Below are 24579 nucleotides of genomic sequence, written 5' to 3' on the forward strand. Positions count from 1 at the left end.
TCAAGTATTTCATATATGCCGATATATATATAAGAAATATTTGACTTTCAGTGAATTCTAGCTAGATATATATATTAGAGAAATACTTGAATTTCAGTGTTCATTTATTTACACATATACACACACATAACAATCATCTACTCATTGTTGAGTTAAGGGTTGAATTGTCTATCCTTCAATCAATCAATCAATGTTTACTTATACAGCCCTAAATCACTAGTGTCTCAAAGGGCTGCACAAACCACAACACAAACCACTACGACATCCTCGGTAGGCCCACATAAGGGCAAGGAAAACTCACACCCAGTGGGACGTCGGTGACAATGATGACTATGAGAACCTTGGAGAGGAGGAAAGCAATGGATGTCGAGCGGGTCTAACATGATACTGTGAAAGTTCAATCCATAATGGCTCCAACACAGTCGCAAGAGTCCAGTCCAAAGCGGATCCAACACAGCAGCGAGAGTCCCGTTCACAGCGGAGCCAGTCCATAGTGGGGTCAGCAGGACACCATCCCGAGCAGGGACGTGTCAGCAGTGCAGAGATGTCCCCAAACGATGCACAGGCGAGCGGTCCACCGCGAGTCCCGACTTAAGCTTGCATAAACCTAAAAAAGTACTTTTGAAAAAGATGGGTTTTTAAGCCTTCATCCACATTTTTTAAGACTATATTCCTGTGAATGGAAATGCATTTGTTTTGATGTCAATTTTGGTCCCAATAGAATATAATTCGTCAAATGTTTGTCCAAGTTCAAAACGGTTGGAATGCAAATTGTTGCTCCTCCGTTGTATATTTGCATCAAAATAGCAGCATTGTTGTGAATTTAGTTCTTGCAATAACCTTAAAGGGGAACATTATCAGCAGACCTATGTAAGCGTCAATATATACCTTGATGGTGCAGAAAAAAGACCATCTATTTTTTTAACCGATATCCGAACTCTAAATGGGTGAATTTTGGCGAATTAAACGCCTTTCTGTTTATCGCTCTGGAGGCGATGACGTCAGAATGTGACGTCGCCGAGGTAACACACCCACCATTTTCATTTTCCACACATTACAAACACCGGGTCTCAGTTCTGTTATTTTTCGACTATTTTTTGGAACCTTGGAGACATCATGCCTTGTCGGTGTGTTGTCGGAGGGTGTAACAACACTAACAGGGAGGGATTCAAGTTGCACCACTGGCCCGAAGATGCGAAAGTGTCTGCCGCCAGACCCCCATTGAATGTGCCAGAGTGTCTCCACATTTTACCGGCGATGCTAAGGCAGACATGGCACAGTTAGTATGGATAACCTGCAGATGCATTTGCAACGATAGTCAACGAAATCACAAAGGTGAGTTTTGTTGATGTTGACTGCCAGCTAATCGATGCTAACATGCTACGCTAATCGATGCTAACATGCTATTTACCGGCGGTGTTAAAGCAGACATGGCACAGAGATGTATGGATAACCTGCAGATGCATTTGCAACGATAGTCAACGAAATCACAAAGGTGAGTTTTGTTGATGTTGACTGCCAGCTAATCGATGCTAACATGTTAAGCTAATCGATGCTAACATGCTATTTACCGGCGGTGTTAAAGCAGACATGGCACAGAGATGTATGGATAACCTGCAGATGCATTTGCAACTATATTACGTTTCCTTCCACCCACATTTAATGCGAAACAAACACTTACCAATCGACGGATTTAAGTTGCTCCAGTGTCAAAAGATGCGAAAGTCCTGATCGTTTGGTCCGCACATTTTACCAGCGATGCTAACGCAGCTATTCGGCCATGCTATGGCTATGAATAGGGTCAATAGCTTCAGTTTCTTCTTCAATATTTTCATACTCCAACCATCTGTTTCAATACATGCGTAATCTGTTGAATCGCTGAAATCTGAGTGTGAATCCGAGCTAATGTCGCTATATCTTGCTGTGGTATTCCCATTGTTTGTTTACATTGGCAGCACTGTGTGACGTCACAGGGAAATGGCCAGTGTCTTCGCAGAGAGCCGAAAATAAGGCACTTTAAAGCTTTATTTAGAGATATTCCGAGACCGGTAAAATTTTGAAAAAAATTTCAAAAAATACAACAAGCCACTGGGAACTGATTTGTATTGTTTATAATGTTGCGATCCGTATCTCGGATCTTCAAATATTATTGTTTGTTTTTCCATCTTTGTTCTCATTCTCCGTCTGATCCGTTTATTTCCCGTTTAGTCCATCACCATGGTAACTTATTAGTTTCAGCTGTTACTCCCGGTTCCTGCACACCTGTTCTCTGCTAATTACCTTCCCTTTATAAGCCAGCCTCTTCTGTTTATTCTTTCTGGGACTCTGATTTGCTCACATGCAACAAGTAACGTCAGGTATGTTTTTTCTCGCTAGCTCATTAGCTAAGCCACTTTGTTGTCATCTTTAGCTCACATGCTAATCATCTTTGTTTTCATTTTTTGTGCCATCGTGCCAAATCTTAGTTCTTCATATTTCCTAGCTTTCACGCTACCGTCTTTTGTTTCCCTTTTTATTAGCTCCAGTGTTTTTGTTCAGAGCTCACTTTTTGTTGATAAATTTGTTAGATCTTACTTTTGTTGTGTTCTTCGTTTGACGCATCCTCGAGGGAATCGAACCCGGTACCACGATGCCGAACCGGCGTTACATATAACCCTTTTGAAATTGTGATAATGTTCCCCTTTAATAAAAGTGGTTTCAAAACATCGTCAAATAAGTGTTATTTGTTATAATTTGTATTTTTGTCAACTAAAATGTTGAGGAATTCAGTTGACTAAAACTAGACTGAAACTAAATAAATGTACATGACTAGAATATGACTAAAAATTAAATCCATTTTTGTCAAAAGACATTGACTTCCATCCATCCATCCATTTTCTACCGCTTATTCCCTTTTGGGGTCGCGGGGGGTGCTGGCGCCTGTCTCAGCTACAATCGGGCGGAAGGCGGGGTACACCCTGGACAAGTCGCCACCTCATCACAGGAGACATTGACTTAAACTAAATTAAAAACGGCTTGATGCCACCTTTTTTTACAGACACGGCTCGGGCCGCCTTTGGCCATCAAAAATGAGTCGGAGGCAGAGACATGAAGTCATTGACGGGGTTTCCTTGGGCTGTTAGACACAGTCAGAGAAGGAAAAGACCTCCCTGCCCTTCAAATAAACAGCATTCTTTCCCAACTTCCTTTGGGCCCAGACTGCAGCAGAGGCTTGCAACTTTACAAACATCAGTCAAAAGTCATTTATGCCTTCCATAAAAAAAACTGTACAGTCTGGAGCTTCTCTTTGCTTCACAAATTCCCTTCATTAGGTCGATTTTCACCCGATTCTAAACCGCCTACTAGTACGGTTGTCCTCATACCAATATTTTGGTACCGGTACAAAAATGTATTTTGATACTTATCTAAATAAAGAGAACCACCATAAAATGGCATTATTAGTGTAACAAAAAGTTAACAGAATGTGAGGTAAGGAGGAGTTTTGTCCCTCCAGAGTTGCCGTAGGGCTGACGTTAGAGCAGGGGTCGGGAACCTATGGCTCCAGAGCCAGATGTGGCTCTTTTGATGACTGCATCTGGCTCTCAGATAAATCTTAGCTGACATTGCTTAACACCATAATCACGGTGCTAAAAATAACGTGCAAAATATAAAACATTCTCATGCATTTAAATCAATCCATCCGTTTCTACCGCACCTGTTCAAGAAGTCGCATTAATGGTAAGAAGTATTTTATGTCACAATGGGGGGGGGGTTGCAGCTTGCTGCAGGGTCGTTCTCCCAGGAAGGCAGACGGGCTACTCGGGACATGGCATTTAGGTAAAAACATGATTTGATTTAAACTAAAAAAAGATACATACAAAAATCGGAGGCACAACTTGGGCTAAGGAAGAAAGCTAACGCGTAAACAGACTATGAAGATAAATCAAACAAAACTTACTTGGCATGGCATGAAGCACGAAACTATGGCAAGGCATGAAACAAGTCAGCACAGAGCAAGAAAAGATCACATTGACGCCAGGGCGACTGACTGACTGGCAAAGACAAGCTTAAATACTGCCTCTGATTAGTGCTCGGGAAGCAGGTGAGCAGGCATTTTGTCCACCAGAGACAGGTGGACAAAATGAGTAACCAAGGAAACCAGACAAGAGAGTGGGGAAAAAAACAGGGACTTAAAGAGTCCAAAGGACAAACAGCACATGGCCAAACAAAAACATGATCAACAGACATGACATTTTTTTTGTTATTGGTTAGCTTCAGAATAACAACAATAACAACAAAGAGTCCCGTTCACAGCGGAGCCAGCAGGAAACCATCCCAAGCGGAGGCGGATCAGCAGCGCAGAGATGTCCCCAGCCGATACACAGGCAAGTAGTACATGGCCACTGGATCGGACCGGACCCCCTCCACAAGGGAGGGTGGGACATAGGAGAAAAAGAAAAGAAACGGCAGATCAACTGGTCTAAAAAAGGCGTCTATTTAAAGGCTAGAGTATACAAATGAGTTTTAAGGTGAGACTTAAATGCTTCTACTGAGGTGGCATCTCAAACTTTTACCGGGAGGGCATTCCAGAGTACTGGAGCCCGAATGGAAAACGCTCTATAGCCCGCAGACTTTTTTTGGGCTTTGGTAATCACTAATAAGCCGGAGTCCTTTGAACGCAGATTTCTTGCTGGGACATATGCTACAATGCAATCGGCAAGATAGCGTTTTCAAGCCAAAATGCGTCCGTTCTCCCTTTTCTGTCTACACACTGTGTCTGCTTGTAAGTACTCTGTGATCGTGCGCTGCCGAAAATGCTCCCTTGCTTGTAAAACCAGCAATGTCACGCCCGCTGGCAACGGGTACTTTTCAAACAGGGTATAGTACCGTTATTGATTCATTACTACCGCGATACTATACTAGTACCGTACAATTTCAGGTCCTATTGGTGCAAATCCCATTTATAGGACTTTGTAGCATAATAGGCTGAGTTACATAGGAGTAAACATCCTAATGGTCAAGAATGGGAGTCAGAGGGCAAGATTCCACACATCCAGGAATGAACCTCTGCTACTTCGTGACGCGGAAACATCGGCCCCACCCCATGTTCCCTTCCTACTTAAGCACTGCATTAGCAGCACGAAGCGTCAGATAGACATGCTTGTTTCCTCTCCACATCCATTAAGAGTCCGGACTGCAGCGGGGGGGGGGGGACACGACTGGAAATGAGGGAGTGACATCTCCTTGCATTAAGTCGGAGCAGCCATGGCAGAGGTAGATGCACGGTCCACAATGCATCATTTATAGCTCTTAATCCTATAGAGCAGGGGTCGGGAACCTTTTTGGCTGAGAGAGCCAAAATGCCAAATATTTTAAAACAGGGGTGCCCATTACGTCGATCGCGAGCTACCAGTCCACCGCTGGGGGTGTGTCAGTCGATCTCCAGCCAGGCTTTTAAAAAAAATAGACCTAAAAATGAGTAATCATCAATCTTCACCAAGACGTCACTTAAATGACATTCACGGTACCGGAGGGTCTTGTGAGATGACGCTGGCTGCTGCAAGATCATTATTATGAAAATATGACCGAGAGGAAGGCGAGAAACACTTTTTATTTCAACAGACTCTCGCGCCGTCCCTTCCGTCAAAACTCTAAAGGCCGACTGCACATTTCCTATCTTCACAATAAAAGCCCTGCTTCATGCTGCCTGCGCTAACTAAATACAGAGTCTCGGAAAACTGGCGTGCACAAGCGATCCCTCAGAAAGCTGGCGTGCACATCACTTGTGCACGCCAGCTTTCCGAGACTCTTATTTTGTTAGCGCAGGCAGCATGAAGCAGGGCTTTTATTGTGAAGATAGGAAATGTGCAGTCGGCCTTTAGAGTTTTGACGGAAGGGACGGCGCGAAAGTCTGTTGAAATAAAAAGTGTTTCTCGCCTTCCTCGCTGTCATTTTTTCATAATAATGAACTGGCAGCAGCCAGCGTCATCTCACAAGACCCTCGGGTGCCGTGAATGTCAATCAAGCAAGCTACGGAATTTGCCGCCAATGTTTTTCTTGTAAAGTGTATGGAAGCTGGATGAATTAGACGCCAAAAACCAATCACTTTCATGTGGTATTGTACAGAAAGGACAACTTTTTTTCTCCTCCATTTGAAAATGTGGGCGTTATCATCATTACTGTCTGATTCCAATCAATGCAAGTCATCAGAATCAGGTAATACACCAACTTATATTCTTGTCTTTGTGAAAGAAAGACATCTATATGTGTTACACATGCTTGTATTATCATTAAACACATTTAACTTGTTTACAAAAAGGTCTCTTTCATAAATAAATAAATATAAATGATATATATAAATGAGGTAGATCCCCTCGAGTTGGTCAATTGAAAAGTAGCTCGCCTGCAGAAAAAGTGTGGGCACCCCTGTTTTAAAATATAATTCCGTAAGAGCCATATAATATTTTTTTTAACACTGAACACAACTAAACACGTGCATTTTTAAGTAAGACCAACATTTCTAGAGTATAATAGGTCTCTTATTCTTTGTAATAACATTGTTATTCTGAAGCTAACTGAGGAGGGGGGCGTGGCCTGCGGGCCTGCATCGAACAGGGATGTGCCAGGACCAGCTTCGAAATCAGCGACAGTTGTGTAGATGGCCCACATGGGCCTTGTTATCTAATCACCTGTCGCTCTGTTATAAGCCACAGCCAGGAGAAGAGACGGGGTTGGGGCTGGAGCCAGAGCGCGAGCGAGAACGAAAGGGAAAAATACAATTGCTGGAAAGCAACTGAGAGACTTAAAGAAAAAGAAAACAATATTGTAACTCTGAAACGGGCTCTTATGTCGGTGCTTGGTGGTCCAGATGGATCTTTATTACAATCCCCAATAGGGCACTTTAAGTTGATGATTATTCGTTATTTATATTTGAATCACCCGTTTATGTTTCAACAAGTTTTTAGTTATTTTTATATCTTTTTTTCCAAATAGTTCAAGAAAGACCACTACAAATGAGCAATATTTTGCACTGTTATACAATTTAATAAATCAGAAACTGATGACATAGTGCTGTATTTTACTTATTTATGTCTTTTTTTCAAACAAAAATGTTTTGCTCTGATTAGGGGGTACTTGAATTAAAAAAAATGTTTGCACTGAAAAAAGGTTGAGAACCACTGCATTAAATAAATTCTTCCTAAAAGATTGGAGTCGTTTGTTGCTGCACGGTGGGAACCGACTCCTTTTATCTAGTTCCAATTTCATTTCCTGCAGTTGTAACGATCCCGGTTGTTTTAATACTTCCGTCCCTATCGTGTGCAGCATCTAGGCTTTCTCTGTGATGGAGTGACATTGTCACACAAACAGCCTCCATGCTGGCATTGGTCCATAACACAAAAATGTGCTTTTTAGCTACAAACCCGTTTCCATATGAGTTGGGAAATTGTGTTGGATGTAAATATAAACAGAATACAATGATTTGCAAGTAATTTTCTACCCATATTCAGTTGAATATGCTACAAAGACAACACGTGACAAAGAAGTTGGGAAAGGTGGCAATAAATATTGATAAAGTTGAGGAATGCTCATCAAACACTTATTTGGAACATCCCACAGGTGTGCAGGCTAATTGGGAACAGGTGGGTGCCATGATTGGGTATAAAAAGCAGCTTCCATGAAATGCTAAGTAATTCACAAACAAGGATGGGGTGAGGGTCACCAATTTGTAAGCAAATTGTCGAACAGTTTTAGAACAACATTTCTCAACGAGCTATTGCAAGGAATTTAGGGATTTTGCCATCTGCGGTGCGTAAAATCATCAAAAGGTTCAGAGAATCTGGAGAAATAACGGCACGTAAGCGATGATATTACGGACCATTGATCCCTCAGGTGGCACTGCATCAAAAACAGACATCAGTGTGTAAAGGATATCACCACATGGGCTCAGGAACACTTCAGAAAACCACTGTCAGTAACGACAGTTGGTCGCTACATCTGTAAGTGCAAGTTAAAACTCTGCTATGCAAAGCAAAAGCCATTTATCGACAACACCCAGGAACGCCGCTGGCTTCGCTGGGCCGGAGTTCATCTAAGATGGATTGATGCAAAGTGGAAAAGTGTTCTGTGGTCTGACGAGTCCACATTTCAAATTATATGTGGAAACTGCGGACGTGGTTTCCTCCGGAACAATGAGGAAAATAACCATCCGGATTGTTATAGGCGCGAACTTCAAAAGCCAGCATCTGTGATGGTATGGGGGTGTATTAGTGCCCAAGGCATGGGTAACTTACACATCTGTGAAGGCACCATTAATGCTGAAAGGTACATACAGGTTTTGGAGCAACATATGTTGTCATCCAACCAACGTTATCATGGACGCCCCTGCTTATTTCAGCAAGACAATGCCAAGCCACGTGTTACAACAGTGTGGTTTCGTAGTAAAAGAGTGCAAGTACTTTCCTGGCCCCCCTGCAGTCCAGACCTGTCTCCCATGGAAAATGTGTGGCGCTTTATGAAGCGTAAAATACGACAGCGGAGACCCCGGACTGTTGAAGGACTGAAGCTCTACATAAAACAAGAATGGGAAATAATTCCACTTTCAATATTTCAACAATTAGTTTCCTCAGTTCCCAAACATTTATTGAGTGAGGTGATGTAACACAGTGGTGAACATGCCCTTTCCCAACTACTTTGGCACATGTTGCAGCCATGAAATTGTAAGTTAATTATTATTTGCAAAAAAAAATTAAGTTTATCAGTTTGAACATTAAATATCTGGTCTTTGTAGTGCATTCAATTGAATATGGGTTGAAAATGATTTGAATCATTGTATTCCGTTTATATTTACATCTAACACAATTTCCCAACTCATATGGAAACGGGGTTTGTATTTTGGTTAACCTTCAATATTTTGCGTTCACATAATCCCTCTATTAAATACAGAAATCGAACAGGTTTGAAGCTGAAAGACATTACAATTCTCCTCCGTGTTGATACATGAGCCACCTTCAACAGAAGCAAGGTATTGGATTCTCTCACTGTATATATTTCCATTGGAGTAAACACACATGCACGTGCTGAGTCATCATTCACATTTAAATTATTCATTAAACGGAGAGCTGGATCCACCCGCTCGGGCCCTTGTGATCAATTCCGGTGCGTAATGGTGTCGTGATCCGCCGACTCACACTTCCCTTCCTTACACCAGCAGTAACCAATCACGGTTTGCTTGGGTTCCTAAAACTATCCATCACAATCCGACAATGAAAGGGGACACTTCCAAAAGCAACAGTCTGCAAACATAGCTTATTATGAACTATATGGTGTGTGACTTTTTTTTTTTTTTTAGCTGCTTAGAAATGATTATATCTTATATTTTTGACCACTACCCTTGACAAAATTGGTGCAGTTCAGCTAAATGTGTTGGTTTTCTAACATGGACTTGTTTCTTCAGCATTGTCCACACGTTTAAATCAGGGCTTTGGGAAGGCCTTCATTCTAAAACCTTCATTTGACGTGTGTTTGGGCCCAGAGCATAACACTACCACCACCATGCTTGACAGTAGGTGTGGTGTTCCTGGAACTAAAGGCCTCACCTTTTGTCCTCCAGACATATTGCTGGGTATTGTGGCCAAACAACTCAATTTATGTTTCAACAATAGCTCGGTTGGTAGAGTGGCCGTGCCAGCAACTTGAGGGTTGCAGGTTCGATTCCCGCTTGTGCCATCCTAGTTACTGCCGTTGTGTCCTTGGGCAAGACACTTTACCCACCTGCTCCCAGTGCCACCCACACTGGTTTAAATGTAACTTAGATATTGGGTGTCACTATGTAAAGCGCTTTGAGTCACTTGAGAAAAGCGCTATATAAATATAATTCACTTCACTTCACATCACATGGAAAAAGATAGAGGACAGTTTTGTGTTCAGATAAAACAAAAAATGGAGCTGTTTGGCCACAATATCCATTAATATGTTTGGTTTGGATCCCAGGAACACCATACCTACCGTCAAGCATGGTGGTGGTGGTAGTATTATGCTTGCCAAAGTTTGTTGTTGACGAACCCCAAGATGCAGAGATGGAGGCAGGCATTGGATAGGAAAACATAATTTAATTAAAAAAAATACTAAAACAAGAACCAAAAGGGGTACAACAAAAAGCGCGCACGAGGGGGACAACCAACTAAGAGAGCTAGCATGGGAGCTAAAAAAAAACAAAAAGGGCCTAGCGTGGAAGCTAGTGGTTAGCGAGCAGGATAACGGAAGTCGTACTTGTGATATGAAAACAAACGGGAAGCAGGGAACCAAAAACAGTAAGCTACAAACATCTAACGAATATAGCTTACCGCTACGCTGCAAAGACACGACACGGCAGGAGTGACAATACAGAAGCGACAATACATGACAATAATCCAGCCCTGACTGGAGGAGAAAACAGATCTGGAATAGGAATCGGGCTGATTAACACCAGGTGTGGCCAGGTTCCAATCAGCCGCAGCTAAGGGGAAACAGCGCTAATGGAGAAAGACAGGAAACCAACAAAATAAGAGCGCTGACAGGAAATACTACACAAAGAGGAAAAAACAAAAACTCAAACAAACTGTCAGGGGCCTGTTTTGCTGCCAATGGAACTGGTGCTTTACAGAGAGTAAACGGGACAATGAAAAAGGAGAATTGCTGTTAGGCTTGTCACTGACAGTTTGGTTATGTGTTAGTTTTTCCTCGGTTTTTGTTATTTCCTGTCAGCGTTCTTATTTTGGTTCAGTTTTCTGCTTATCTCCATGAGCGCTGTTTCCCCAAAGCTGCGGCTGATAGGTACCTGGCCACACCTGGTGTCAATCAGTCGGCTGCTATTTATACCTGCCCTGCCCTCCAGTCAGGGCTGGAGTATTGTCGCTGTTTGCTGTAAGCTACTAGTATGAATTGATTAACGTGGACCTTAAACAAGTTGAAAAACTTATTCAGGTGTTAAAATTTAGTGGTCAATTGTACGGAATATGTACTGTACTGTGCAATCTACTAATAAAAGTTTAAATCAAAAGTGTCATGGTGCGGGCTGTTTGCAGCTTGCTGTTTTCTGTTTCCTGTTTGCTAGTTCCTGTTCCTGTTTGTGTTTTGCACGCATTTTTTTTGGGAGATTAAATCATGTTGTCCTGCACCGAGCCTGCCATCTCTGCATCTTGGGATTCGTCACCATCAATACTTGACAAATACCTCCAAATTCTTCTTAGGACAAGCTAAAAATCATCAGCCCGGAGGTTGGGTCTTGGGCGCAACAGGACAATGACCCCAAACACACGTATAAAGTGGTAAATGAATGACTAAATCAGGCTAGAATGAAGGTTTTAGAATTTTTTTCCCCAAAGTCCTGACTTAAACGTGTGGACAATGCTGAAGAAACAAGTCCATGTCAGAAAACCAACACATTTAGCTGAACTGCACCAATTTTGTCAAGAGGAATGTGTCAAAGTTTGTTGTTGACGAACCCCAAGATGAAGAGATGGAGGGAGAATTTTTGCAAGAAAACATGATTTAATTAAACACTAAGACAAAAACAAAAGAAAAAGTTCAAACAAAAAGCGCGCACGTGGGCGGATAACAAACAAAATAGAAGGAAATAGAAGTTGTACTTATAAGAAAACAAACGGGAAGCAGGGAACAAAAGACAGTAAGCTAAAAACATCTAACTAAATATAGCTTACCGCAACGCTGCATTGACTCGACAACATACGACACGACAGGTAGCAACGACAAGAGCGACGAGACGTGGCATCGACATGACAATAATCCAGCACTGACTGGAGGAACAAAGCAGGTATAATAGAACCTGGCTGATTGACACCAGGTGTGGCCAGGTGCCAATCAGCCACAGCTGAGGGGAAACAAAGCACTCAGGGAGACAAACAGGAAGCTTAACCAAAATAAGAGTGCTGATAGGGCTTCTCACCCTATCTCTAAGGGAGAGACCCGCCACCCGGTGAAGGAACCTAATTTCGGCCGGTTGTACCCAAGATCTTGTCCTTTCAGTCATAAACCCAAAGCTCATGACCATAGGTGAGGATGGGAACGTAGATCACCCGGTAAATTGAGAGTTTTGCCTTCCGGCTCAGCTCCTTCTTCACCACAAAGGTTCGATACAGCGTCCGCATTACTGAAGACGCCGCACCGATCCGCCTGTCGATCTCACGATCCACTCGTGAACAAGACTCTGAGGTACTTGAACTCTTCCACTTGGGGCAGGGTCTCCTCCCCAACCCGGAGATGGCACTCTATCCTTTTCCGGGCGACAACCATGGACTCGGACTTGGAGGTGCTGATTCTCATCCCAGTCGCTTCACACTCGGCTGCGAATTGATCCAGTGAGAGCTGAAGATCTTGGCCAGATGAGGCCATCAGGACCACATCATCTGCAAAAAGCAGAGACCTAATCCTGCAGCCACCAAACGGGAACCCCTCAACGCCTTGACTGCGCCTAGAAATTCTGTCCATAAAAGTTATGAACAGAATGGGTGACAAAGGACAGCCTTGGCGGAGTCCAACCCTCACTGGAAATGTGTCCGACTTACTGCCGGCAATGCGGACTAAGGTCTGACACTGATCATACAGGGAGCGAACCGCCACAATAAGACAGTCCGATACCCCATACTCTCTGAGCACTCCCCACAGGACTTCCCGAGGGACACGGTCGAATGCCTTCTCCAAGTCTACAAAGCACATGTAGACTGGTTGGGCAAACTCCCATGCACCCTCAAGAACCCTGCCGAGAGTATAGAGCTGGTCCACAGTTCCACGACCAGGACGAAAACCACACTGTTCCTCCTGAATCCGAGGTTCGACTATCTTGCAGTACACCTGAATAGACCTTACTGAGAAAGCTGAGGAGTGTGATCCCACGATAGTTAGAACACACCCTCCGGTTCCCCTTCTTAAAGAGAGGGAACCGGAGAAAGTTGGGAAAAAGTCAATCTTTATTGGGGAGTAGGACTATGTGTGTAGGCTCGGGCCAATAATACAGTTTGATGACCGATTTATTGTCCTACAAATTATTGCAGTTATTTTTCGCTGTATTATTAGCACTAATGTAATCAGATGTCTATGGGTCTCCTCATTTATCAGGTTTTGCTCTTCTCATGACAATCTACTGATCAGTTGTGTTAGAAGACCTCTCATCCGAGTAGTTTTCATCAGATCATGCTCATAGACTTAGCTTGGACGGATCCAGACTGAGTGCTTGGTACCAAGGTCCAGATGTTTATTGGAATAAGGTAAACATCTGTTCAGCCACAAAATGTTGCCTTAATTATAACACTTATACAAGACTTTTAAAGTCATTTTGATAGTAGGCTAATATAATTAATATAGACACTTACATCATGTGTTGCCTTCATTATAACACTTATATAAGACTTTTAAAGTCATTTTGATAGTAGGCTAATATAGCTGATGTAGACACTTACATCATGTGTTGCCTTCATTATAACACTTATATAAGACTTTTAAAGTCATTTTGATAGTAGGCTAATATAGCTGATGTAGACACTTACATCATGTGTTGCCTTAAGTATAACACTTATATAAGACTTTTAAAGTCATTTTGATAGTAGGCTAATATAGACACTTACATCATGTGTTGCCTTAAGTATAACACTTATATAAGACTTTTAAAGTCATTTTGATAGTAGGCTAATATAGACACATCATGTGTTGTCTGTATTATAATACTTATATAATACTTTTAAAGTCATTTTGATAGTAGGCTAATATAATTAATATAGACATTTCATGTGTTGCCTTCATTATAACACTTATATAAGACTTTTTAAGTCATTTTGATAGTAGGCTAATATAGACACTTACATCATGTGTTGCCTTCATTATAACACTTATATAAGACTTTTCATTTTTTGCGACTCCAGACAGATTCGTTTTATTTTGTATTTTTGGTCCAATGTGGCTCTTTCAACGTTTTTGGTTGCCGACCCCTTTCATACTTTTGAGGCGAGTATAATTTTTCTCACAAGTCGCAAGTGTGTCTGCCCTCCATCCAGTTTGCTTTGGAATTGTCCAGTTCTGCTGTTGTAAAAGCTGACTGCGTGTTTACTTGAGACATCACTAGCCAGCTGTTGGCATTTGCGTTCCTCTTTGGGACGTCGCCCTGATGTGTCGCGTGTTTGCTGTTCAGTACGGAAGGCCTAACGAGCCCCCGCGGTCCAATTAGATGAGGACGGCAGCCAGATGAGGCAACGAGCACACAGGCGGAATTAAAAATGGTGAGGAAAAGTGAAAGATTCGGACGTGCTTAACCATGCATGTGAAGTCAAAAGTTTACATACAGTTTTAAAGAACATAAAGTCATGGCTGTCTTGAGTTTCCAATCATTTCTATAACTCTATTTTTATTGTGATTGAATGATTGTAGCACATACTTGTTGGTCACAAAAAACATTCATGAAGTTTGTTTCTGTTATGAATTTATTATGGCTCTACTGCAAATATGAGCAAATCTCCTGGGTCAAAAGTATACATACAGCAATGTTAATATTTGCTTACATGTCCCTTGGCAACTTTCACTCCAATAAGGCGCTATTGGTTGAATTTTTGACCATTCTGTCAGGCTTACCACTGACAGTTTGTTTGTGTTTTAGTTTCTCCTCTGTGTGTTTATTATTTCCTGTCCCCACTACATGGAGAGGAGCCAGATGAGGTGGTTCGGGCATCTGGCCAAGATGCCACCTGAATGCCTCCCTAGGGAGGTGTTTCGTGCACGTCCAACCGGTAGGAGGCCACGGGGAAGACCCAGGACATTTTGGGAAGACTATGTCTCCCGGCTGGCCTGTCAAGGCCTCGGAGATCCCCTGGGAGGGGTTGGACGAAGTTGCTGGGGAGAGGGAAGTCTGGGGTTCTCTGTTTAGGTTGCTGCCCCCGCGACCTGACCTCGGATAGCGGAAGAAAATGGATGGATGGATGCATTTTTCCCAACAAATAAATATTTTTTAAATATCAAAAACTGCCCTTCTACAGCTCGCTTTATTCATGTTAGTCCACATGCTTAAGTTCCCCCATGGGGTCGACCCCGCCATGGGGCCTCCAAACTACCTGGTGATCATGCTAAACATCTGCAGGGCAATTAAATATGCATTCATCACATTATGCATGAAGTCCATACCGTGGCCCAGAAGTTGCCTTTTTCATTATTGATTTGCAACTGACTGATGAATGAGAACGGAGTGAAAACAGATCAGTCAGGTCTCGATACAAGATGTTCACTGACTCAAGGACAAATGACACATGGCCGACACACACAATTTAAACAACAAAGTGCCAACACACACTGCCCTGGTCATCAATCATTATGGCGCCAGACAGTTATCAATCAATATTAATTATGTTCAAAAAGCAGAAACTGTTCAGCCTACCCACATGCAAACTAGGTTGTGTCGAGTGAAAAATCCTTACATTCCCCAGCCAGGAAAAAACAAGAATATACTCACATCAGTTTAAGTCATTCTATTTTACAATAGTTATCTTAATTACCGTATTTTCCGGACCATAGGGCGCACCGGATTATAAGAAGCACTGCTGATTAGTGGGTCTACTCAGGCCTATTTTTATACAAAAGGTGCACTGGATTATAGGCCACATCAAAGGGGTCATATTATTTTTATTTTTTTCTAAATGTAAAACACTTCCTTGTGGTCTACATAACATGTAATGGTTGTTCTTTGGTCAAAATGTCGCATTGATGATGTTTCACAGATCATCATCAAAGCCGGAAATGTGTCCCGTAAAACAATATTCGACCGGAACTCTCTAATAACTAAAGTTCCTTTGGTGAATAAAGTAAACTCACTACACCGGTATGTTTTAGTGCTTTCATGGCGACTTTACAGACTGATATACAAACCCCGTTTCCATATGAGTTGGGAAATTGTGTTAGATGTAAATATAAACAGAATACAATGATTTGCAAATCCTTTTCAACCCATATTCAGTTGAATATGCTACAAAGACAAGATATTTAATGTTCAAACTCATAAACTTTTTTTTATTTTTTTTTGCAAATAATAATTAACATAGAATGTTATGGCAGCAACGCGTGCCAAAGTAGTTGGGAAAGGACATGTTCACCACTGTGTTACATCACCTTTTCTTTTAACAACACTCAATAAACGTTTGGGAACTGAGGAAACTAATTGTTGAAGCTTTGAAAGTGGAATTCTTTCCCATTCTTGTTTTATGTAGAGCTTCAGTCCTTCAACAGTCCGGGGTCTCCACTGTCGTATTTTACGCTTCATAATGAGCCACACATTTTCCATGGGAGACAGGTCTGGACTGCAGGCGGGCCAGGAAAGTACCTGCACCCTTTTTTAGCGAAGCCACGCTGTTGTAACACGTGCTGAATGTGGCTTGGCATTGTCTTGCTGAAATAAGCAGGGGCATCCTAAAAAGAAGGCGCTTAAATGACAACATATGTTGCTCCAAAACCTGTATGTTCCTTTCAGCACTAATGGTGCCTTCACAGATGAGCGGCATAGCTCGTTTGGTAGAGCGGCCGTGCCAGCAACTTGAGGGTTGCAGGTTCGATTCCTGCTTACGCCATCCTGGTCACTACTGTTGTGTCCTTGGGCAAGACACTTTACCCACCTGCTCCCAGTGCCACCCACACTGGTTTAAATATAACTTAGATATTGGGTTTCACTATGTAAAGCGCTTTGAGTCACTAGAGAAAAGCGCTATATAAATATAATTCACTTCACTTCACTTCACTTCACTAAGTTACCCATGCCTTGGGCACTAATGCACCCCCATACCATCACAGATGCTGGCTTTTGAACTTTGCGTCGATAACAGTCTGGATAATTCGCTTCCCCTTTGGTCTGGATGACACGATTTAGAATATTTCCGAAAACAGTTTGGACTTTTCAGAGCACAGAACACTTTTCCACTCTGCATCAGTCCATCTTAGATGAACTCGGGCCCAGAGACGCCGGTGCCGTTTCTGGATGTTGTTGATAAATGGCTTTTGCTTTGCATAGTAGAGCTTTAACTTGCACTTACAGATGTAGCGACAAACTTTATTCAGAGACAGTGTTTTTCTGAAGTGTTCCTGAGCCCATGTGGTGATATCCTTTAGATATTGATGTTGGTTTTTGATACAGTGCCGTCTGAGGGATGGAAGGTCACGGTCATTCAATGTTGGTTTCCGGCCATGCCGCTTGCGTGGAGTGATTTTTCCAGATTCTCTGAACCTTTTGATGATATTATGGAGCGTAGAAGTTGAAATCCCTAAATTTCTTGCAATTGCACTTTGAGAAACGTTGTTCTTAAAATGTTTGACTATTTGCTTACGCAGTTGTGGACAAAGGGGTGTACCTCGCCCCATCCTTTCTTGGGAAAGACTGAGCATTTTTTGGGAAGCTGTTTTTATACCCAATCATGGCACCCACCTGTTCCCAATTAGCCTGCACACCTGTGGGATGTTCCAAATAAGTGTTTGATGAGCATTCCTCAACTTTATCAGTATTTATTGTCACTTTCCCAACTTTTTTGTCACGTGTTGCTGGCTTCAAATTCCAAAGTTAATGATTATGTTGTCTTTGTAGCATATTCAACTGAATATGGGTTGAAAAGGATTTGCAAATCATTGTATTCTGTTTATATTTACATCTAACACAATTTCCCAACTCAAATGGAAACGGGGTTTGTACTTTTTCCCAAAAATGCGCCGATATTGATCAATCGACACGTCCTGCATAAAAACCATGGTAGGGAAAGTCTCCCCCGCACTGCACACTCAAATTAGTCGAATGTTGGCGCAATCTTCATTCCTAAGTAGACATGAAATATTATTGGATGGCAGGTGATCCAGTCCTGTAACGACGCTGCTGATTGCTGCTGCGCAAGCTTGAAACGCACCTAATGATCTGAGGCGCTTGAATAATTCAGCAGACAGATGCTTCCGCCGGGGAGGAGACATTGTCCCGGTCATCAACTGTCAAGCTGTTGAAATCACAGCACTTTCTCTGTACTGTCCCCTGAAAACGAAAGTGAAAGTTAAAAGTAGGACACGCTTCCCGCTAAGTGCCAACTTAATCCAGTTTTAACAGATGCCTTGTTAAAGTTGGTGTAAAAAAAAACAAAAAACAAATGAAAGGAATCCTGCAGTTCCGTCCCATTTCGCCATTGCCAGCGATCCGATTGTTTTTTCTCATTATTCCGCGCTCCTCTTTTGTCCTGAGGCGAAAGAAACCTGGCATTAATTGGCGGAGAAAATGAAAACCTCGTCTTTTGTTTTGTTGTTTTTTAAGTACTTTTGTAGACAAACTTTTTGAGCACAATGCTGTTCCCGGAGTCGTACGGTTTTAATTAGGAGCGAGCACCGAGCGTCAAGGCACTAACTTTTCTCGCCGTGCTCAGTCCCAGCGACAATTTACTCGTTGAGTTCGACTTGGTACGTTTTTTCACTTTTTTCTTTACTCCCGCAACCATACACCTAACAGCCGTGTTACTTAATACCTGAGACATGCTAACTGATTGTTAAGACACATGCTAGGTGTTACATTTTAACGTACGCATGCTATTTGAAGAGGTTGCCCTCTAGTGGGGTCCTCGGACTAACACACTCCAACAACGTGTCTCGCCCCGGCTGCTGCTAATAAAGGCGACAGGTGATTAGATAACAGGGCCCACCTGGGCCATTTACTCACCTGTCATTGTCTTCGAGGGCGGTCCTGGCACACCCCATACTTCATCAATCAATCAATCAAAGTTTATTTATATAGCCCTAAATCACAAATGTCTTAAAGGACTGTACAAACCACTACGACATCCTCAGAAGAACCCACAAAAGGGCAAGGAAAACTCACACCCAGTGGGACGCCAGTGACAATGCTGACTATGAGAAACCTTGGAGAGGACCTTGCCAACCCTCCCGGATTTTCCGGGAGACTCACGAAATTCAGCGCCTCTCGGACCTGAGTGACGTGTCGACAGCCTGTTTTTACGTCCGCTTTCTCACAAAATAAACAGCGTGCCTGCCCAATGACGTTATAACTGTAGAATGACCGAGGGCGAGTTCTTGGTGTCTTATGTGGGTTTATTGTTAGGCCGTTTCATTAATGTCCTCCCAGCGCAGTAACAACACACAACAACAGCAGTCACGTTTTTGTCTACCGTAAAGCAGTTCGTCTGCCGTAAACAGCAATGTTGTGACACTCTTAAACAGGACAATACTGAAATCTACTGTACGTTTTGGGCCATGCTAGGGAGAGATGGAAGATTTGCTTTTGTTTAGTTGTTGCGGACTAGCCACTTTATTTTGTTACAATTAAATGTGGCATACATCATCTGATTTAAAATACGAGCAAATTCAAAATGTTATAAATGAAGCTTAAATGTGTTATATCGTGTTACTTTACTTTCTATAAAACATTCCCAGTTCTAGTGAAGTGAAGTGAATTATATTTATATAGCGCTTTTCTCTAGTGACTCAAAGCGCTTTCCATAGTGAAACCCAATATCTAAGTTACATTAAAACCAATGTGGGTGGCACTGGGAGCAGGTGGGTAAAGTGTCTTGCCCAAGGACACAACGGCAGTGACTAGGATGGCGGAAGCGGGGATCTAACTTGCAACCCTCAAATTGCTGGCACGGCCGCTCTACCAACCGAGCTATGCCGCCCCACAACACACAACAACAGCAGTCACGTTTTCGTCTACCGTAAAGCAGTTTGTCTGCCGTAAACAGCAATGTTGTGACACTCTTAAACAGGACGATATTGCCATCTACTGTACGTTTTGGGCCATGCTAGGGAGAGATGGAAGATTTGCTTTTGTTTAGTTGTTGCGGACTAGCCAGTTTATTTTTTTACAATTAAATGTAGCATGTAGCATACATCAACTGATTAAAATACGAGCAAATTCAAAATGTTGTAAATTAAGCTTAAATGTGTTATTGTGTGCTACTTTACTTGCTATAAAACATTCACGGTTCTATAATATATTGTCAAATTATAGGATAGGAACATCGGAACATTTGACTAATATCAACATCAACAACACCCGTCAGATCACCAGTCAGAATGCCTTCACCGACTTACAGAACATCAAACTCTTTTCAAAAATGCACTTTCCCCCACTCCAGTGTTAAAAATAAATCTGCAAAGGGGTGGGGGGCCACAACAATGAGGCCCCTGTGCTAACCTAAGGGGCTTTCAAAGTTCATACAGTGAGATGGTGTTACTCAGCCTGGGGTGGAGAGAAAATTGCAGAAAATATGTCAGGTTTTCGGGGAGCAGCTGTCTTATATTCTCTGAAGTGAGGGTCACTGAACCCCACTTGGAACAACCTGGAGCTATTTTGAAGGTCAAAGAGTCAGATTGATTCCCAATCTTTTGGCCAAATTTGGCAACAGTCGGACAATCAATAAAAAACTTACAGCTGTTATGCTTTCTAACATTAACACATATAGTTGTCATACATATACATATACATACATATATATATATATATATATATATATATATATATATACATATACATATACATATATATACATATATATATATATATATACATATACATACATATATATATATATATATATACATATATATACATATACATACATATATATATATATATATATATATATACATATATATACATATACATATATATATATACATATATATACATATACATACATATATATATATATATATATATACATATATATACATATACATATATATATATACATATATATACATATACATACACATATATATATATATATATATATATATATATATATATATATATATATATATATATATACATATATATATATATATATATATATATATATACATATATATATATATATATATATATATATACATATATATATATATATATATATATATATATATATATATATATATATATATATATATACATATATATATATATATATATATACATATATATATATATATATATACATATATATATATATATATATATACATATATATATATATATACATATATACACTTATATATATACTTCAAAGTCAGATGTTTTGGCACTAAAGGAATGCTCACAGTTAGCATGTTAGCATTCTAACAATAGCATTTTAGCTTTTATAAAAAAAAATTTAGAGGCATAAACCTGAGATATGTTTTTGTTACCTGTCGCTAATTGGTTAGCATATTATCGTTAGCAGGTAAGCATGCTAACAGTAGAATGCTAGTTTTTAAGCAAATTTTGCAGGTGTACGCATCAAAGTCAGATGTTTTGGAACTATAAGTATGCTCACAGTTAGCATGTAAGCATTCTAACATTAACATGTTAGCTTTTGTAGCATTTTTTACAGGTATAAACCTCAGAGACTATTTTGTTACCTGACTTTATTTCCTCTAGCATATTATAGTTAGCATGTATCTAACAGTAGAACGCTAGCTTTTTAAGCAAATTTTGCAGGTATACGCCTCAAAGTCAGATGTTTTGGAACTATAAGCATGCTCACAGTTAGCATGTTATCGTTAGCATATTAGCATTCTAACAATAGCATTTTAGCTTTTATAACAATTTTTTTACAGGTATAAACCTGAGATATGTTTTTGTTACCTGTCGCTAATTGGTTAGCATATTATCGTTAGCAAGTAAGTATGCTAACAGAAGAATGCTAGTTTTTTAAGCAAATTTTGCAGGTGTACGCATCAAAGTCAGATGTTTTGGCACTAGAGGCATAATAACAGTTAGCATGTAAGCATTCTAACATTAACATGTTAGCTTTTATAGCATTTTTTACAGGTATAAACCTCAGAGGCTATTTTGTTACCGGACTTTATTTCCTCTAGCATATTATAGTTAGCATGTATCTAACAGTAGAACGCTAGCTTTTTAAGCAAATTTTGCAGGCATACGCCTCAAAGTCAGATGTTTTGGAACTATAAGCATGCTCAGAGTTAGCATGTTATTGTTAGCATGTTAGCATTCTAACAATAGCATTTTAGCTTTTATAACAATTGTTTTACAGGTATAAACCTGAGATATGTTTTTGTTACCTGTCGCTAATTGGTTAGCATGTTATCGTTAGCATGTAAGTATGCTAACAGTAGAATGCTAGTTTTTTCAGCAAATTTTGCAGGTGTACGCATCAAAGTCAGATGTTTTGGCACTAAAGGCATAATAACAGTTAGCATGTAATCATTCTAACATTAAAATGTTAGCTTTTATAGCATTTTTTACAGGTATAAACCTCAGAGACTATTTCGTTACCTGACTTTATTTCTTCTAGCATATTATAGTTAGCATGTATCTAACAGTAGAACGCCAGCTTTTTAAGCAAATTTTGCAGGCATACGCCTCAAAGTCAGATGTTTTGGAACTATAAGCATGCTCACAGTTAGCATGTTCGCATTCTAACAATAGCATTTTAGCTTTTATAACAATTGTTTTACAGGTATAAACCTGAGATGTTTTTGTTACCTGTCGCTAATTGGTTGGCATATTATCGTTAGCATGTAAGTATGCTAACAGAAGAATGCTAGTTTTTTCAGCAAATTTTGCAGGTGGACGCATCAAAGTCAGATGTTTTGGCACTAGAGGCATAATAACAGTTAGCATGTAAGCATTCTAACATTAAAATGTTAGCTTTTATAGCATTTTTTACAGGTATAAACCTCAGAGACTATTTTGTTACCTGACTTTATTTCGTCTAGCATATTATAGCTAGCATGTATCTAACAGTAGAACGCTAGCTTTTTAAGCAAATTTTGCAGGCATACGCCTCAAAGTCAGATATTTCGGAACTATAAGTATGCTCACAGTTAGCATGTTATTGTTAGCATGTTAGCATTCTAACAATAGCATTTTAGCTTTTATAACAATTGTTTTACAGGTATAAACCTGAGATATGTTTTTGTTATCTGTCGCTAATTGGTTAGCATATTATCTTTAGCATGTAAGTATGCTAACAGTAGAACGCTAGTTTTTTCAGCAAATTTTGCAGGTGTACGCATCAAAGTCAGATGTTTTGGCACTAGAGGCATAATCACAGTTAGCATGTAAGCATTCTAACATCAACATGTTAGCTTTTATAGCATTTTTTTACAAGTATAAACCTCAGAGAGACTATTTTGTTACCTGACTTTATTTCCTCTAGCATATTATAGTTAGCATATATCTAACAGTAGAACGCTAGCTTTTTAAGCCAATTTTGCAGGCATACGCCTCAAAGTCAGATGTTTTGGAACTATAAGCATGCTCACAGTTAGCATCTAACCATTCTAACAATAGCATGTTAGCTTTTATAGCATTTTTTTTTTTTTTACAGGTATAAATCTCAGATATATTTTTGTTACCGACCGGTGCCACACCCACAAAATGCCGAAGCAACTATTTCCAGATCAACACCATTTGAAAACACAAGTCAACAACAGAAGGAGATAACATCCGCAGGAACCTAGCACACAGCAAAGGACATACACTATTGCATTTTCTATAATGCTGATTTGAAAGATTTGTGGATGAGGAAAGTGAGAGTGAAGGTCTAGAAAAAAAAGGGAGGGGGGGGAACTACACGGCAGAGCAATTCAGATGTTATTAGACACATTTACTAGGATAATTCTGGAAAATCCCTTATTTGCTTATTATATTACTTGTGTTTTAGTGAGATTATATGGTCGTACCTATACAACCTGAAGGTCGGAGGAGTGTGGTGACCGCCAGTGTCTCTGACGGAAGCCAAGTTTCTCGACAAGGCGAAGACAGCCGATGCTTCCTCCACATTGGAAGCATCCGACGGTAGGGAGCGGCCGGTGGGAGGAGGCAAGAGAGTCCGCAGCTGCCTCTTTGACAGGTGCAGGACGATGCAAGCCCTCCGCTCATGTCTACGGTAAGAGCCGACTTATCACCACCATTTTCTCACCGAAACCTGCCGGTTGACATGTGGTAGGGAACCATGTTCGCTTGACCGCTCTGTTCCATAGTAAAGCTTCACCGTCATTTTTCGAGAATGTAAACAAGACAGCGAAGACAGCCGATGCTTCCTCCACGTTGGAAGCATCCGACGGTAGAGAGCGGCCGGTGGGAGGAGGCAAGAGAGTCCGCAGCTGCCTCTTTGACAGGTGCAGGACGACGCAAGCCCTCCGCTCATGTCTACGGTAAGAGCCGACTTATCACCACCATTTTCTCACCGAAACCTGTGGTAGGGAACCATGTTCGCTTGTCCGCTCTGTTCCATAGTAAAACTTCACCGTCATCTTTCTGGAATGTAAACAAGACAGCGAAGAAAGCCGATGCTTCCTCCACATTGGAAGCATCCGACGTTCGGGAGCGGCTGGTTCCTCTTTGACAGGTGCAGGACGACGCAAGCCCTCCGCTCATGTCTACGGTAAGAGCCGACTTATTACCACCATTTTCTCACCGAAACCTGTGGTAGGGAACCATGTTCGCTTGTCCGCTCTGTTCCATAGTAAAGCTTCACCGTCATTTTTCGGGAATGTAAACAAGACAGCGAACACAGCCGATTCTTCCTCCACGTTGGAAGCATCCGACGGTAGGGAGCGGCTGGTTCCTCTTTGACAGGTGCAGGA

The 24579-nt window shown here is 41.0% G+C and overlaps 1 protein-coding gene across 1 annotated transcript in view; it reads right to left on the bottom strand.

The window, feature by feature from the left end:
* The window catches only part of vav2 (vav 2 guanine nucleotide exchange factor), a 519520-nt gene that overhangs the window by 444124 nt on the left and 50817 nt on the right, over positions 1–24579 (bottom strand). The gene's annotated exons all lie outside the window — the stretch shown is intronic.

This window comes from Nerophis ophidion, linkage group LG17 (genome assembly GCF_033978795.1).
Source record: "Nerophis ophidion isolate RoL-2023_Sa linkage group LG17, RoL_Noph_v1.0, whole genome shotgun sequence".
Taxonomy (NCBI): Eukaryota; Metazoa; Chordata; class Actinopteri; order Syngnathiformes; family Syngnathidae; genus Nerophis; species Nerophis ophidion.